Genomic DNA, 19814 nt, shown 5'->3' with positions numbered 1-19814 from the left:
ACGAAAAAAATTGTCATGGACCGTGAAATCTGGTCTCCCCCTGTGAAATCTGATCTTTTGTGTGCTTTTACCCTATAGTATACAGATTTCACAGGGGAGACGAGCTTTTCTCAAATTGGGGGTCCTGACCCAAAAGGGAGCTGCGGGGGAGGGGGGGGGTGTCACAAGATTATTTTAGGGGACTCATAGTACTGCCACCCTTACTTCTGCGCTGCCTTCAGAGCTGAGTGGCTGGAGAGCAGTGGCTGTTGGCCGGACGCCCAGCTTTGAAGGCAGTGCCCTGCCAGCAGCAGCACAAAGAAGGGTGGCAATACCATACCATGCTATCCTTACCTCTGTGCTGTTGCTGGCGGTGGCTCTGCCTTCAGAACTGGACTCCCAGCCAGAAGCCGCTGCTCTCCAGCTACCCAGCTCTGAAGGCAGCGCCACCGCCAGCAGCAGCGCAGAAGTAAGGGCATCAGTACCACAATCCCCCCTACAATAACCTTGCAACCCCCCACCCCTTTTTGGGTCAGGACCTCTACAATTACAACATCATAAAATTTCAGATTTAAATACCTGAAATAATGAAATTTATTATTTTAAAAATCCTATGATCGTGAAATTGACCAAAATGGACCCTGAATTTGGTAGGGTCCTACTGATGCTATTAGGAGTGTCCTTGGTGATTAATACAAAGTTAATTCTAGATTCTACTGAGAGAAAATTAATCTCTTATTTTTTCTTCCCCCATTTGGTGTTTCCCAGGGAGGAGCTACAACAGATAGGAGGTAGTGAGCACTTCGAAACATTATCTGCACAGTAAGGCCTTGGCTACACTTGCAAGTTACAGCGCTGTAAAGCCTCCCCCCAGCGCTGTAACTCACTCCCCGTCCACACTGGCAGGGCACTTACAGCGCTGTATCTCCCTGGGTACACCGCTGCAGGTACTCCACATCTCCGAGAGGAATAACAGCTGCAGCGGAGGTGGCTACGACTCACGGGTGTGAGTGTAAACGCTTGCAGGGCTGTACTAATCACCTTGTCAAGTGGTCAGTCCTCTCCATTGTTGTGACAGGCTGCAGGAATGCGGAAGTGCCGGTTTCAAAGCTCGTACCACAGAGAAAAGCAAATAGTTTGCAGCTTGCTTTGAGTGAGTAAATGAATGAGCAGGGGGCCGGGAGTTCGGAACTTGCAAAATAGAGAGCTGACACGTTCCAAAAAGCACTCTCTCTCCCCCAACACTCCCTGTCACAATCCACCCCACCCCCCCTTTTGAAAAGCACGTTGCAGCCACATGAATGCTGGGATAGCTGCCCATAATGCACCGCTCCCAACACAGCTGCAAATGTTGCAAGTGTGGCCACACCACTGAGCTGGCAGCTGTCAGTGTGGACAGACTGCAGCGCTTTTCCCTACTCAGCTGTACGAAGACAGGTTTACCTCACAGCGCTCTACAGCTGCACGTGTAGCCAAGGCCTAAGTTAAGACTACAGGGAATCAAGTTTCCTATTTCAGAACCCAAGGGCCAAATCACCTCTAGGAGTTTAGCAAAGTAAGTTTATTCATATAGAGCCATATGAGGTATTGAAGGTACAACTGTATGAGGGGAATGGTGGCCTACTGAATTAGTAGGCAGGTCAGCTGCTGTGTACAAGCTCTGCCAATCTGACACCTGGCATTCTGTTCACAAATCACTATGTGTGGATAGGAATGCCTCCTCAGATGCACCATTCAAACTACATCCTGAATGCAGGACACTAGGGTAGAATATCCTAGTTCATCTACATTTCCTAGGTGCCAGATGATCAGGAACTTTGGGCATTAAGCCCACTAAATCTGAATTGGTAGAGACTCCCAGCCCATGTGAGAAAAAGAGGATGAGAGGAAGTTTCTGCATAGAGGACCCCCCCACACCAAATCTAGATGCCCCCATTCTCTTAAGTTTCTCAGTCACCACAGTATATCGACGTTGTTAAGGAGTTTGATTGTTGAGAAGGGCAGGGCTGTCAAACATGACTAAAAAGCTACCTGATGCCTGATAAAGACAAAACAGAAGCCAATTAAATTCAAATGGGTGAAGTACTGTTGAGGAGGGAAGTATTTTCCCCCCTCAGATTCATAAGGAAACAGGAAACTCTATTAAGGAACAGATTACAAGTTAGCAGGGTCTGAAGTTTGAAAGGTCAGCCATTTAATCCATGCATAAAAATACATATTACAAACACAGGCAAAGTATCTTTCTTTTGCACAACTCACAGCTGAATTGGAGTTGACTCAAAATGTTCAACCCAAAAGTTTACCTCTGAGCTGAGCTACAGCATAGGAAGTTTCAGAACAAAAGCAAAATTTGCGAGAAAGCTGACACAAGTCAAGTTGAAACCTTAACTTTGGTGTTTGGAAATAATTTTAGTAGAATGGTTTCTACATATCAGTGGTCTTTGAGGCTTTTCAGGAGTCATCTCAGGCTTGCTAGCTAAGGCATGAACACAAAATAATACTCGAGATCTTTAGATGAGGTATAACATCACAATATTACTTCATTCATTAAAACTATGAAACATGAAACAATAGCTATGAAACATGGAGACCGAGTTCACCACAAGTATTGCCTCCCACATTCCCTTCCTCCCCCCAGTATGAATAAAACTGAGCTCTTTTGCTTCACTAAAGAGGTAAGAGGATATTCAAGCCAGAAGGACCCAGCACTGCACCTCTAAAGATAATTTCTGACTTCTTAACGTATATTTGTGTGTTCTGTGAGCTCTAGACACTCTCTGCCATAAAGATGCACCACTGTATATTATAGCCTGATCATTCATGACTGAATGATTAAGATCAAAAGAACAGATATGCTTACAAAACTTTTTGTATTCTGTAGAAAAAAGGTTACTTACATGCAACCTCACCTAAGGCTGAAGATACAAAAACCATAACTGAAAGAGGCAATGAAATCTATTCGAAATTTCACGGTACTTGCATAGAAAGTCAGGAGGTAAGAAAGTTACCAGCTAACTTGATGGTCGTGTTTAGTCTATATCACAAGTAGGTGTTTCCAGGATGAATTTCAATCTCATTACAATTCATAAAGATACTATCAAAACACAACTAAAATTAAACTGCACTAATCCTTTAATCCTGTACCTCTGTTTTCATAGATTATAAAACTAAGGGACCATTCTGTTCACCTGGTCCAATCTCCTGCAAAATATCCTCCAGTAATTTGTTTTCTCTACTAATATCAATCTTCAAGGTATTAAATCTTCCAGGGCTGATTTTCAATGTAAGTATAGTACTCATGATTATTAACAAGAATGCTTTATAAATTCGGTTTTAAATTCTAGATTAAGGATTAGCAACAACAGGTGGATTAAAGTGAGTGGAGCAAAATCAACCCAGAATGTAAGTAGCTTTTCAGAAATCTGGACTACAGAGATGAGTCAGGCAGCTGTAAGAGAGCACTGTACTAGTGCATTAAAACCTGTCTTTAGTGACTACGGAGAGTGAACTGCAAGAGATTGGAGCAGAAGTGTAATTTCAGTATTACTAGTTATATAATGTGTACCTATTTTTTCTTATATATTATAGAATTAACTGGTGTGTATTTTTACATGTATCAAAGTGCTTTATGATAAACCAAACCAAGATAAAATAACTTACAATTATAGTATTAAGATTTTTAGATGATTTAAAACTACATATATCTATTGCACAAAACACCAAGTACACCCACCAAACAGCAGCTCAGTGGGTAAAAAAAGGAAAAACAGAAACCAAGTTATTATAAAAGAGGAGCATAAGAAGCCAGATCTTATTACAAATTGAAGTGCAAAGATTATCAGTAAGATTTTAAATCTAATTTTCCACTTCACCAGTGCAGGTGTTTCCAAGATTCTCCTATCAGGATATATATTTTGCAACTTCTCCAGAATCATATTGCTCATTTAAACATTACAGAGAGAGAAGCTCAAAGGATGGCCAACGACAGGGCTGTTACAGTAAAGGGTATCATGAACTAACAATACATTAGTTACATAAGGTGTCAAATATACAATTCTAAAATGTTTAAACAATTACATTTCAATTAATGGATAACAGTATTCTATATGTTAATAATTAAGTTACTATCCTGCAGTACAGGGTCAACAAGGGCCCCTATATTTAATCAGAAAAGCAGGAGAAAGATTTAGCAAAACAAACATCACTGTAAATATTCTAGACCAGAAAAATTTAGTTTCTTTTTTTTGGTAACAAAGTATTATCAAAACAAGTATATTCATTTGTACATATTCAAAGACTACTAAAAAAAAAATCTGGTGACTGTAGCTTTATTATGTGGCAGAAAGCTTGATAAAGAATACAAACTGCGTGCAGGGTTGCTGGTTTTTAAAAACAATGTTTAAACTGAGAGAAATATAAACATATTATATGATTAATTTTGGAACAGAAAGTGAAAGATAAGAGCCAACAAGCTAAAACAAAACCAAAAATTGCATCCCAAGGAACATTTGCAATTTCAAAATAAATTTGAAGGGAAAGAAGGCTCACATACCACACACATTGCACTATACCTAGAGGCAGAGTGCTGTCCAATGGCTCTAATGATAGCACTAAATCACTTAATGCCAACATTTTCAAAAACATCTGATTTCCAGTAGCCAACATGGGACACCCTGGCCATGATTTTCAGAGATGCTGGGCACCTATTGGGGCGCCAATTCAAGTTAAAGAGCTGGGTGGTGGGGTAGTGGGGGCACCTCAGCACCTGTGATAATCTAGTCCAAAATGGACACCCAAAAACAGAGGCAACCAAAATTAAGAGGCCAGTTTTGAAAACACTGGCCCTGTCATCCCAAGACTGTCAAGATGGAATCAGACTAGGAGATATGGATATGTTTTGGGAAGAGCAGTTTTACAGTCAGTTCTTATAGTTTTATGGAACAGAGAACATTAGAGAAAAAAAGTTCAGTCATGTTTAGAACTCCCCCAAGGAAGTGCAGTTATGGTACACAGTGGAGTACACTGGAGGCACTAATGTGACTGTTATGTTGCAAAGTTGAGCAAACTGTCATCTTACAGATTTCCATACCATACACCACATAAAACTTATAAAGAGCCAAGGTTTTAATTAGCTCTGCCTAGTGACAGCTTACTCAAAATACAAAAACTATAAAGCAATTCATTCTTAAGGATAAAGTGCTCTATGGCAGAAGAACAGAAGAGGTCTGCTCCCTAAGCCAATCACAATCCAAGAGGTCAATTACAGGACAATGAGCAAGTGAAGCTCAATTTCACTCATATCCACCCAATCAAATGAATCAGGTTCCACTGCCTCATTCTCAGGAAGATTATGAAAAACATTTAACTTAGAAATGGTTTTGTCTGGATCATGCACACTTGCCATGGAAAAAGACAGATGAGAACGTACGTTCTGTTTTTACCATATTGTGGCATCTTAGGGTTTGTCTACACACAGGTTTTGCACTGATTTAACTATAGTAGTATAGCCAAATAGTAGTACAAAAACTTCGTAAACCAGGCCAAGATATCCATAACTGTGCTTTTGCAGACAACTGCATCACACTGGGAATAAATTTCTGGGGCAAAGAGGAACAATACTTTTTTCATTCCCGTGTCTCAGCCCTGAATGAGCAAAGAGTCATGCAAGAAAAGACCAGAGAACTTGATTTCTAAACAAGTTTTTCACAGAAGCTTTGGCAGGCCTAAGTCTGCATTAGTCAAATAAAGCCACTGAAATACAACAATTGTACAACAACAGTCTATGGCTTGAGTGTAAATGTGGCAGCTCTGCTTCAAGACTTATCTAGTAGCAGGAGACCATTTTCTTCTAACATTCTCGTCCGCTAACACACACTATGAGGACAGCATTCGCGAACACTGAAAGTTCTATTTTGACCAGTATTAAATATAATTTCCTCTAAAGAACTATCGTCAGGAGTTCCTTTCAAAAAACTGAATTTAACTTTATAATGCAACTTAAATGTGTTATATTTAACTACAGTTTAGTGCAGATTTCCCCCCCCCCCCCAAAGAAAATACAGGCTTAAAATCGGAGTGTTTGTAGGAAGTGTCATCAGTAAGCATCCAAAGCAACTCTTATAAATACTAATCTCTGCTGATTTGGGGGGGGGGGGGAGGAGGAAGGGGCAGAAAAGCAGAGGCGAGTATTTAGCATACATCTGGGGCTTGTTTTGAAGTTTTAGAGCAGTATGCATTCAGCACCTGTGCTCTTAGGCCTCTCCAAACGCAATGGCAGGCCTGAAAATGTATTACTTCAGTCACAGAATTTCTTACATTACAAGTGCATTTTTATTTATTTTTACTCCTGTTTGCACTTCAGAGTCAATCCAGCTATAGAAGTGGAAGCAGGACTCTTTTCTACCTCATACATCTTCATCAGACATAGTTAACTACGTTAAAGTTGCAGAAACTTTATTACTGGTGATTTATGTGCCAGAAAGAACCCAGCTTAACTTTCAGAACCCACACAGAGCTGGCAGTTCGAGAAAGAATAACTCGAATTCTTAGCTATGCAGCTTTGCTCACTTCGACACACATGAATGCCACTTTAGTTTCTTAAAGTGTGGTTCTTCCTCTATTTCAGAAGTGCAAAAACACCCTCAGCTTAACATGCCTAAATCACAAATTCTGAGGGCGTATCAGCTGAGAATAGAAAAGCTATACAAAGTCATTACTGCTCACTAAATTCATCCTACTTTTCCTGAAGAGAATTGTTTCATGCCATTGTTTTTATTTTTTATACATAAACCCACATTTCCTCAGCTGCTGTTCAGCAAAATGCCCTGGTGCAGAAGTGTTCCTGGTGAGAACACTTACACTCCCCAAGAGCAAACTGAAAAGAGAAGGGGTCTTTTTAAAAATGTGTAATTACATCACTGGCCAGATAGAAAGTATCTGGGCATATGTTACAGGTTGGCTCTCCCACAGCAAGGAAGAAAAGCAATAAAATCTTGTAATCTTGGGAAGTGCAAGATGCCATACCCCCATTTCCAAGTTTCATATGTCGGGTCCAATACAGGCAACTGCAACATGCAGGATCTACACTGTGTGTACTGTTTTAATTACAAAGACAAAAAAATTAAAGACCAAGCCAGTACTGAAAACATATTTATTTATACAGAAGACAGGTATAGGACTGAGTCTTTAAATAAGCTGCATCTAACCTGTTTCTGAATCTTCACTGTCGGAGGAGCTGGATTCACTGGTGCTCTCAGACTCTGAGGAGGAGAACCCCTTCATTTTAGAGGAACCAGCAATTACATCCACTTTCTCTGCTGCAACAAGATAATAGTACAATATTGTCAAAGGATGACAAAAATAACCCAGAATCCAGTCTTGTGCTGTATGGTCCTCCTGTAATCAACAACGCCCGTAATAGGAATTCTATTGCATGGAGGGCTGCTTGTATGCTGATGCTCTATAGTTGGGGTCATAAATAGCTTAACTAAGTAAAGTACTATTGCAATTGGGCACAGCAAACTCACTGCCCTGTTCCCATGTTCCTTCCTAGTCCTAGGCAGAAATGAAGAGTTTGCCCTACTGTTCCCAATTCCCTAAGGAGGTAACAAATACAACTTTTGCCTAAATAACCCATAAACATGCATGTATCAGATTCTTGCAGAAGGAAAGTGTGCTAGAAATGTTCACACACATTATTTACTGACTAGATTATACTGGCCCATAATTAATGCATAGTATTTTTTAAAAATAATGCTATTGACCCAATGAATTACAATGGGTCCAAAACTGCATACACTCAATCCTGCCCATGACCCAATCCTTCTGCAATCTGTGTTAGAGAAGGCTTTTCATGCATATGCAGCATTTGACATTTACATTTCAAGCTCTAGGCTATTTTTCTTTCCAAAACACCAAAATAAGCTTACAAGTGATGCTTAAGCCAGCAGCACATAGGGCAATTTCACATCTTCTTATGGCTTGCTGAATTCCAAACGTAAAGGTTTTATTCGGATATATCAGTACAAAGAAAAGCATGGGAATGGGATATTGGAGAGTTCTGCAAACTCCCCTCTACGTGCGCAGTCACTTTTGATTCTGTAAGAGGCTTTATTCAACTTTAAAATGCTTTTCTGAGCATTAACCATATATTAAAAACTAAAACAAAGTCCAAAAACAGCTCCAAAAACTGGTGGAAAGAATCCAGGATGGCAGCCCCAGTGTAGTGAGTCTCATGCCTGGGACAATCCAAAATCCAGGCCTATACATGTGCCAACTGTTTCACAGGATGGCACCCCAGTTTGGCATGAGAGCATTCTTTCAGTGAGAAGAGGTGCTTTGGGGCTTTTTTGGCACACTGAAGGTGAGTTTGCAGCCCAGAGCAAATACTGTTGTACAATAAACGAAAACTAAATGGTTTTACAAGAAAAGTTTGCATGAGATTGAAACAGCATGTAATATTCCATTTAGCTGGCAGTATGATGTGTCCCTTGTATCAAGTGTTTGGAGTGAAGAAAATATTTACATTAGAGATCAAAGTACAGGGATATTAAGATAAAATGAGCCCTAAATCACAAGCCATTGAGTTAAAGTCCAGTGGTAAGATTTAACACACATGCTGTTGTGCCATTAATCTATCTTTTGATAGAAAAGTAGTAGTTTTGAAATGAGTTCTTCTCTTCCCTGGCATGAGGATATAAATACCTATATACACAGTATGTGCATCACATCTCTCTCTACATGTGTGTGTCTGTGTGTGTGCGCGTGTGTGTGTCTCTCTCACAAGATTTGCACTACATCGCTGGAATGTGAAGTAAACTGCTTTGAGGATGAAAGGTACCTTGAGGTTTCCTCTTCTTCTGTAAACATGATGTTACATATCTCTCCAACTCCCGCAACGTGGATGGCTTTAATGTCTCAAAGTCAATTTCAATCTCATCAGGATTGGAGTTTTTAAGCGAGGGTTCTCTTGACTGGATGATATGGACAACTCGGCCCAGTTTCTCACCAGGGAGTTTATTAATGTCCAGGCTCAGCTGCCTCTTTTCCTCATAGGACATTGGCTTACACTTGTCCTCCTCCTCAGACTCGTAGACAGGAGGGGGTTTGCTGTTCTTCACCACCACAGGCTCCTTCTTACTACTTAGGAATAATTATAAAACATTATTATAGAAACACCAAAATCGTGAGGAGTTTAAAAAGCAGCAGCTTGATATTAATGTCTTAAATGTAACATTGATTACATTACACTCTAATTAAAAATGATCAAAGTTGTTTGTTTTCAGTAGGCTATTAAGAGTACAATTGGAATGGGTGGGTAAGAGGGCAGAGAGAACAGAACGTGATAGATAGGCGCTCCTTGGTGACATTCATTTTCAGCATTAAATATATGGATCCCTCTTATGATTTCTGACTTGCTGATCTATATGTGCGTGTGGGAGAGGAGGGGAAGCAAGAAGCAGCAGGCATAAAAAAAACAACAACAACTGTCCTCAGAATAAGTAACGATCTGTTAGAGACTTCATATACTAGGGTTGTGGTTTTATTCTGAGAATACAGAAATTAGACTATCACTGATTTTGAGAAACTAGGTTTGTAGTTATAAAAAGGATGTGTATCTAATTGAAGAGGTCACACTTCAGCCAGATTCATAGCACCTCAGCGTTAACACAGAATGCACAGCCTATGTAGCGAAAGGATTACCAATGAAATTAGAGAAGTAAGAGATCTATTAGGCCACAGTCAGTTCAGTTCCCTGGGAAGAATTTACAATTGAGCTCTACAGTACATTGTCTAGTATTTTATCCAGCCTCAATGCCCTAAATGGGGGGTGGGGGTAGGGGATGAGAAATGGGCTCATATCCCTTACTTTTGACAATTTTGCAGCCTAATCAAGCTCACTGCAAGCAGTTTGTACTTATATGCAAACTACATTTTCCCCTTTCTTCATTTCATCCCATTACCCGAAGTTATGATGCTTTGTTGCACTGTAAATAGTTCCTCCCCCTGGCTGGGGGTTATGCCCTTGAAATACTTGGATATTTTACCTCTGCTGAGTTGTCACTTACCCAACTGTAAATATCTAGCTCATAACCTTTTCCCTGATAAACCAATCCCTCCAGCACCCAGGAGGGGAAGATAGATGAAATCTAAAAAACTCCAGGATCTGGGATTCAATGTCACAGTGACAATATATAGAGGAACAAAAATTAATTCTCTATCATATCTCATACTGGATACTAATGGCAGCCCCACAAGCTAGACACAGAAGCACAGGGGTGCATGAGTGAAAACAAGTACTGTCACACTGAGGCACAACGGATTGGGGGCTGCACCAACACGTGTTCCTGGAACTGATACTATCAATGCCAAGGCCCTTACAGAAGCTAGAAACCCCAGAGTGAGCCATCACTACACCACAGGCACTAGGGGTTACTGTTTGAAGTAATCCTGAATGCAAGAAGGTTGTCTCTAACTCTCTATTGTTCCTCAGTGCAGTAAAATACAAAAACTGCAAGATACGACAGACACAAAGCTGACCTTGAGTTACTGCTGTTGCTATTATTTTTCTTGGCCTTCTTGAGTGGTGGTTCCTTGGTTTTACTTTTCTTATTCTCCTCTACTTCTTCCTTCTTTTTGTGCTTCTCTTTTTTCTTTTCTTTCTTGTCTTTCTCCTTTTTCTTTGGTTTGCTCTGCTGTGGCTGGGACAGGGCAGCGAGCTGTTCATGCACTGCTTTAAGCTAAGAGGCAGACACACAAAGATCAAGATACTTTTGCTCTGCATCACCTCCACTCCCATATTCATTCCTTTCTTCTCCTTTCTGGCCTGGCTACTCTCACTTGCTTTCATCTCTTTGAATATTAAGTGGGTCAGTTCTAGATGCTTTTTATTGTACACTGATTTTTTTCCCCATTATACTTTAAAGCACCCTGACCCGCTTGACAGGGGGTAGGAAGTTTTTATAAAGTTACTACTCTCCTCACCTTTCAGCCAAGAACAGACTGCCCACTTCCTCTGCGCCAGTTGGACACTAAATGCTATTGACAATGAATGATTTAATGGACGAGGAGGGCCTGTGAGGCTACAATGATTCAGATGGAGCACTGCCTGTATTCGGGGCTGCACCTCCCTATCAGAGGTGGTGGCTACAGGCCCCATTTTATAAGTTCAGGTGCCACACTTTAGTCTTAAGTTGAGCCAGCCCAAAACTGTATTCTATCCATTCAAATGACGCTACCTAACTCAAGGCAATGGTATAGTGTGCTGCTGTGATTTTTTTGAACATTATATGTGTACTAAATAGAACATAATCAAATGTTTTGAAAGACATCACGATATTTATTAATACTTTTCCCATTAAGCCCTTTCAACGACAGATGTCAGAGCACTTTACAATTGAGCTTCACAGCCCCTGGGAAGCTGGTAGCTCATTTTACAGATGGATAAACTAAGGCAAAGAGCTAAAGCAAATTGCCCAAGGTCACCCAAGTCAGTAGAAGAGTTGAGAATGCCTGACTCCTAGTTCCCCCTACTCTAGCCCCTAGACCCGGAGAACACATTACCTGTTCCTGGAGTTCTGCTAGTCGCTGAGCTCGTTCTTCCTCAGAATCATCTGATGAGCTATCGCTATCGGAGGAGCTATCACTGCTGCTATCGCTGGACGAAGGGGGGGCCACCTTGGTTGGGGGTGGCACCACTACTGGAGAGGAGGCTGGAATCATGGGTTCTTCAGGTTCATCTGGCATTTTAGCAAAGCGCATCTCAAAAACATCCTGGGGGAGAAAAACACATTGAAAAATAATGCTAGCTTTGCAAGTACTATACAAATACACATTTACAAGCAGATCAGCATGTAATAATGATTACTATTCAAGCAACATAAGCACCTGACAAACACAGACAAGCCTTCCTCCTTGAAGGAACGAAGGGAGGACAGACTAAGATTCAATATATGTTCTGTACAGGCTTGGCAGAATTCAACTTCTGATATCGATGTTTATTTTTAAGCATTTTTTGTCCATTTAATTTTTCACAGTTGCAAAAAATTACAAGTTTTAAACTTTTTTTCCCCTACTTATCTATTTAAATGTCCACAGTCGCAGGGCAGCATGGGGTGGTCAGTCAATTATTTAATGACAGCAGATGTAGAGATTCAAAAAGTTAAAGCTTTATTACCATTAAAATACAAATTGCCAATATCACATATACAAACAAACAAAGTAAATCTCCTTAAATCAAACAGTTCTCAAGCAGCATTTTTCTTACTTTGCTTATCTGTAACTTTCTATTATCGCTAGAAATATTCAGTTTGTGTGTGTATAGTGAAATTGAGGTTTACTGACATTTACCGATAAAAATCTGAACCTTCAAAGCTTACTTATGTAACTAAATAAGGTAAGAGTGCTGAACTGATGATACTATCTACACAATAAATACTAAGGTGCAGGATGATCAAACCTACTAAAACAGCAGAACAGCTCTATGGATTAGCAAAAAGAAACATTGATTGTCCAATTCAGGGCAGAAGCTTCCTTATTCAATAAGACAAAGTTCAGAGGGCGCAAACAATTCCTCAACATTACTTCTAAAGGATAGAATTCAATGTTTTAGCTTCCTTAATTAAAAATAACTTTGAGGCAGCTTAAAGCTTACTACGCTACTATACTACCTCTCTGTTCACTCCTTAACTGATATTTTAAACAAAATTAAAGTCAAAAGGTAAACCTGAGATTTGGAGGATATGGTAGATTGAAGTCCTAAAGAAAAATTACAACTATGCTTGCAGAGTCAAGACCTTAATACAAAACCCAGTACAGAGATATACTGAAATGTTGAAAAAAATCCCCTTACAGAATGGCTAATACTAAATCTGAACAACCAGATGACATGGTTCAATGTGGACACAGGTGCTGAACGGCTGCATTTTATCTCCATTGTTGTTTGGCATTGCAAAAGACTGGATAACAAAGTGCATTAGCAACACAAACACCAGAACAGCATGGGCAGATGGAAAATGCCTAGAAGACCTAGACTTTGCTGATACTGCACTAGTGAGTGAGGCCCATAAAAGACAGACAACTTGGCAAAAATAACACGCTAAGCAAGTTATAAGGCTAAAATATCAAAAAAGTAAAACAGTTCATCCACCTGGGCAGCACCGTTAGCCAACAGAGACCTCAAGAAGGAAGTGACATCAAGAACAGAGACACATCCACAGCATACACTAAACTCAACCACCTATGGAAATCAAAAATATACAGTGCCAGAACAAAACAGCATTTTCAATTCAAAAGTAATCTCGGTGCTAACACGCGGCTGCGAGAGCTGGAGAGCTACTAAAACGTTAGTCAGAAAACCAGACACCTTCGAAAGTAAGTGCCTATGAAAGAGTCTGGGCATTGGTTGGAAAAAATCACCAATGAAGAGATCTGAGAAATCACTAACCAGCAGCTCATTTCCACCAGAATCAGAAGAAAGCACTTGACATATCTGAAGCATGTACTGCAGATGCCAACATAAACCCCCATGTGAAGCTGCCAAGTGGAAATGAAAGCACCCAAGAGCAATCTTAGGAACCCCCTTTAGTAGTGAGGGCAGAATAGTTGATCTCAACACCACAGAGCTAATGGGGAGCAGCAGCAAAGGACTGGTTTCTGCCTTCTGCACCAACATTGGCATGGAAAGGATGTAAAAAGACCTTTACCAATGCTACTTCTCGGACAGACTATCTGTAAAGATTTGTCCAGGGGGAGGTATTCCTCCATCCTGCTTTTGTGGTTAAATAATTTTAGCTTCTCTGAAGTCTTATTGTGTTCTTTAAAACCCTGGCAGGCTCTCCACCTGCTCTACAGTACTGGGTTGCTTAGAGTATGGTCGGAAAGGCAACTATGTAAAAAGGGCATCTTCTTACTCGACAGGTCTCTTCCCTGTGCGTAATATGTAAGGTTAAGATTTTGTCACTTTTACTAAAAATAACAGTCAGGTTGTGGGCAATAAGCAAAAATTCACAGGAGCCATGACCTCTCTGTGACTTTTACTTAAAATAACGGGGGGGGGCAGCTGCTGGGGGTGGTATGACAGCTGGAGCCCCTGGGGGACTGACAGCCCGAGCCCCATTGCCACAGGGGTGGGGGGCACAGCCCTGGCTCCAGACACGAGTGGGTGGGGGCAGAGGAGATAGCCATGGCTCCAGCTGCAGGGGAGTGGTGCACAGCCCTGGGTGAATCATAGAATATCAGGGTTGGAAGGGACCTCAGGAGGTTCTAGTCCAACCCCCTGCTCAAAGCAGGACCAATTCCCAACTAAATCATCCCAGCCAAGGCTTTGTCAAGCCGGGCCTTAAAAACCTCTAAGGAAGGAGATTCCACCACCTCCCTAGGTAACCCATTCCAGTGCTTCACCACCCTCCCTAGTGAACAGGGTGAAGTTAAAGAAGTCAAGAAGGCCTGGTAAAGTCACAGAATTCATGACTTCCATGACCTCTGTGACTAAATTGTATCCTCAGTAATATATATTGCATCCACTTTAGTGCCAAAATAAGATTTTAATATTGACATTAGTCTTGCAGAGCCAATGGGAGGGAGAAATGGATTTTACCCTGGGTCAGTCATTATCCTCTGAATTGTTAAACAAGTTCCGGTGCAGAATCTTTCTTGCTGACAAATTATATTCAGATATAACCCAAGTTGATTCTCAGATCCCAGATAGTAGGGCTGGCAATTAGAAACACCATCTTTTTACAGATAAGGCAAATGAGAGACAGACACACAACGCTATCTGAACTAAATTCTCAGAGCACATCCTAACTGCTCAGTCAGGTAAATAGTGGCTGGGATTTAGTTTTTAAATAAGGCAAATGTAAAAAAGCTCTTCATGGTACAGAGGAGTCCCAAACGCCAACATTTAGTTACTGTGACATGCCAAAGCACCATCCTCACCTAGAGCAAAGGCAGCTGGGGAAACAAGTTAGTCTAACAGCAGAAGAGTCCATTTTAAATATTCTCTAACCCATTTATCATTCAATATGTAAAAACTAAAGCATGACTCTTTAAAAGGGTTATATTTAAAAAATGTAAAAACACGTTTATGGTGAAAAGCCACATAAATGCTACCAATCATAATATTAAGTCTGTATTTGTCAGTGAAGCATGCACTGCTCAGTCATCTCTGCTCAGTCATCTTTTTGCACGTTACAAGCAATCTGTGGCTTGTGCCTCAGAACAATTAAGGGGGTCATTCTGCCTGACTGATATGCAGTCATTTTGCTCACATATGGCCTACCTGACTTAGCTATTTAAACATATATTTAAAAGGAAATAACTAGTAGTGGGCCACATTACCATGACATCAAGGTTAAAGGCCCAAATCCAGGACCTTACTGTAAGTCTAGCTACCTTTCTGATATTTTACTTATAATTTCAGAATGCTGAATGCATTAGCTGCCTGGAGACAAACAACTAGGCTATTAGAAATATAAGGCTGTACCATTTAAGTAATTTCCCCAAGATCTGCAATCTGTCTGGAAACTGGACTTTAACCACAATACCCTTGAAGGAAACAATAGGGACAGGGGGAGAAATAGTTTAAAAATTGTATTAGTTTTTGTTTGTTTGTTTTTAAGACAAGTGCTCTTTGCATGCTGAAATTTTCTGTGCCAAGTTATACCCTGTACTAACACTTTATTCAGCACAGACAGTTTAAAACAAGAATTATGCAAATACCCTCTTAACAGTACCACTGCAGTGACTGCTGTCTGCCCTCCTTCTTAGCAAAGGTACAAGCTCCATTTCCTAAAGACAATGATTACATCATAACCAGCTGGCTACAGAAAGCAAACACCACCTCAATTACATTTACCACTTGACCAAGCAACTTGCAATTATACTTTAGTGTGAACCAGGGCGCAGAGTCACCTTTATGTGAAACACTGACTTAAATCAATGATATGGCAACTGAGAACATTTAAGAGTCTGATATGAAAGCCTAAAAGTATTTTTCAACATCTGTCCATTTTGTTTGTTTGAATGTTTAACTGCAAAGTTTTTTTTCCTGTAAGATTCCAAAAGACGACATAACCAATGACATAGGATTTTAGCAACACTTGAAACACTCACCATTATCCTTAAGAGGTTGAAAAAACTGAACTTTAGAGACATTCGTTTTTTCTCTCACAAACCTTATGCTGTTTCCCTTTGTGAACTCTCTCACTCTAGCAGAGAGACCAAGATGACCACATCTCAGATTTCTGACTCTTAAGAGGAACAGTTTTGTTTATATGTATTTTCAAGAGCCATAGCCCTTTTACTTTTAAAATCAGATAAACAAGTTTTTTACTTATCAAAACCTTTGTGATTCACATTTGAATCCCTTTCATAGAAAGAGTGAAGGATTTTACAAATAAAACGTAATTTGTGAATAATTTAGATCTGAAGAAAATAAGGGATTTTGTTCATATAACTGCAGCTCTTCTCTTCAACTATATTTATATAGAGAAAGAGTAAATGTGGGTAAAACAAAAATACAATGGTTAGAAACGAAGTTTTGAAATGATAAATATGAAGAACAGCCCTAATTAACTGCTGCAAAAAACAAAACAAAACAAAAAAAAGCGGGGGGTGTGGGGGGAGGGCGGGCGCACAAGTTCTCATCTTTCTCTATGACACACTTCTGCTGTCAGGATTTTCAGTACCATCCCTCTATCAAGTTTTGAATGCATTTAAAAGAATAAGGCAAAAATTCACCTTCTGCCTGGAAGTTCAACATTTAACCTATAGAGGTTGTTTTGTGTATGTAAGAGTTTATCTCTTAACTCTACTGTGTATACAACTTAGATTAGAAACTCTTTAGAACAGGGCACATGTCTGCTCATCATGGTGCTATGCATACTGTTGGTATGAAAATAAATATTTACCCATGTATTTACGTAACTCATTTTAATCACTCACCAAATAAAATATGCTGCAGTATAAAAATTTACTATTTAAATATGAAACTATTTTAACACACAGTTAAATAAAATAAATCAATAACCTCATTTCACAAATCAGCTATTAAGCATTATCAAAAATATTTACACAAGAGACTAATGATTCCTTTGAACAACAAACATTTAACAGGACTTTTTAAATAAGGAAACTGACCACAAAACCAACATGCTTTTCCTTCTCCTTTGTCCTCCCTTAGAGTACAGGCAAAGGATCACAGATACGAAATTTGTACTGACTTATATACTAGTCTACTTTGGCTCTTGTACCACACCTGTCACTATGACTTGAATGAAATCCTTTCTTGAAACCTTCCTGCACTTTTAATTCAGTCGCACCCATCTCTGAACTCTCATCAGTCTTGGCCTCAAGAACTTGTATCTGTAGGATTTTTTCTCTATATGCTTTTTGTAAATCAAAGTAATTATAGCACCATTTGCCTTCCCATAGACTTTGTATACACTAGATTTTTTGCCAAAATATTCTCTCTGTTGCTACCTCCAGTTCAGCTTCTCAACTTGGTAGCAATGGTAAGTGCACAGGTAACTCCAGGTGTGCATTTACATTTTAACTACCGTATCATCTAACTTTGCTTACAGAAGGTCTAAGAAGATGCAGCGGGGTAGACTGTAGGCTCTTGAGGGGCAGGGACTGCCATTTATTGTGTGTGGATATCTATCACATTAGGGACCCAATCTGTTGACCTTTAAGCACTACCGTAATACAAATTTTGATTAATCATATCATAGGTGGCCACCTAAAGCCCTGTCTGCCCTAACAAGTAGCACGGTTAGTGGCAAGTTTTTGGCAAAAAAAGCCTCGTGCAAACAAGGCTCTAAAGTTCCTGAAGTGCTTCACAAGCTTTACTAATCAGACAACCTTCCCGCCACAAACAAACAAATTGCCTCTGCATCTGAGGTGTTTAACAATGAAAAGCAACACTTTCACAGCAGGTTAATGCAGAAACTGAAAACTACAATTGCCAACTGGATCAAGTAATAATTAAAAATAAAACAGGCAGAAAAAATAATCCAATAAAAGCAGCTTGAAGTTGACACAGATACCATCTAGTGGCAAAAATACATTGTTAACCTATTAACAAAAATTCACTAATTTATATTCAAATACAAGCAAACATCTTTATGAACAGCACAAAATAGTGATCAGAAATGGGCAAAGGGTTAACTAGTCATATCAAAACATGACACTATTGAGCACAGAGCCACAGAAAGAACCAATTTCTAGCACATTCTCAGTGGTTACAGACTGACTTTCCATTTTTAGTATGATGTAGGCGTCTCTTAACATGCAATTTAAAACCTTATCTATGATCAATCATAATATTCTCAGTTACCAGAGGTCTGCTCAGACCTAATTTTTAGGTCCCGCCCAAGTAGGGTCAAGTCATTTTTTGACCTGACTTCAACCCTGACCCTTCTACTCCATTCCCCTGAACCCGAATTGCGACTGTTGCTGCCTCCTGCCGTGGGGTTGGCACAGAGGCAGCTGCATGCTCTGGTCCTGTCACCCATGTTCTGCTGTGTGTACCCTGCAAAATGAGTAGGCTGAGGCATCACAATACCTCTCACACTGCAGCACACACACAGAGTAGCAGATGGTGGCAGACAGCAGGAGTAAGGCACACAGCTGCTGTCACAAATAACCACCACAGGCTGACCTCACAGGCAAGTGGAGAGCCAAACCCAGCTGTCCCAGACTTGACACTTGTAGTCTGGTTCAGACTGGATTGCAGGGCTTAGTATGAAAAACTGTTACTAACCTGTTCCGTAACTACTGTTTGAGATGTGTTGCACATGTCAATTTCGCTTTTGGAGTCTGTATGCCCAGTGCATGGCCATCAAACTTTTTCCTTCAGCAGTACCCGTTTGGTGGCTCAAACTTCCTCTGCTACTGTGCGTCACTGCATGCAGGTATAAAGAGCAGAGCTCCCTCTAGCCCCCTCAGTTCCTTCTTGCCATAACTCCAATGAAGATGGGTACGAGTGCATGTCATGGAATGGACACGTGCAACAGATCTCTAAGAAGAGCAGTTATGGAACAGGTTAGTAACCCTTTTTCTTCTTCGAGTAATTGCACATGTTCATTCCACTCTTGGAGACTCAGAAGCCAGAAGACAGGAAGTGGGATTGGAATCTATTTCAATAAAGATTGGAGAACAACTTGTTCTCCTCTAGCATTGTCTTTGGAGTCTTAAGCACAGCATGTGGATCATGGAGATGTGGACCAAGGACCAGACTGCCACTACAAATGTCTGCAACTGGGACTTGTGTCAGAAAGGTCGCTGGGGCTGACCGTGACCTCATCAAATGAGCTGTGACATTAGCCAAAGTCATCGTGCATGCATATGCAGGGTGCAATTCAGGAAGAAATTCTCTGGGTGGTGCAGACCTCTTACCGTTTGCCAATGCTACAAATAACTGGAAGGATCTATGAAAGTGACTGATTTGTCCAGGTAAAATGGCAAGGCTCTTATGTCCAACATATGCAAATGCTCTTCTACCCAATACCACATATAAGCAGGGAGGAATACTGGCAAATAAATTGGCTGGTTGATGTGGAAAGTGGAAGCCACCTTTGGGACCAACTTCAGATGAGGATGCAGGTAAACCTTGTCCTTAAAGATCATCATCTGTGGAAGTCCCAACATTAATGCCAGCAACTCCCCTGCTCATTTGGCCATGGCTAATAATACTAAAGACTAGACTATGTATATATACACACACGTTATGTTCACAAAGGCTGAGAGAAAGAACTGCTCTGATATAGAACAGAGTTCCAATGAGTGTCATGGGCAATAAAAAGGAACTGAGGGGGGCTACCTTTTATATCTGC

At 40.4% G+C, this 19814-nt stretch overlaps 1 pseudogene; it reads right to left on the bottom strand.

Annotated features, from left to right (window-relative positions):
• LOC135892054 (bromodomain-containing protein 4-like) overlaps positions 1-19814 on the bottom strand; it is a 104801-nt pseudogene that overhangs the window by 40884 nt on the left and 44103 nt on the right.

The sequence above is a fragment of the Emys orbicularis genome, chromosome 19 (genome assembly GCF_028017835.1).
Source record: "Emys orbicularis isolate rEmyOrb1 chromosome 19, rEmyOrb1.hap1, whole genome shotgun sequence".
NCBI lineage: Eukaryota > Metazoa > Chordata > Testudines > Emydidae > Emys > Emys orbicularis.
Note: the sequence above shows the minus strand (reverse complement) of the source record. Positions and strands in the feature narration are given on the sequence as shown.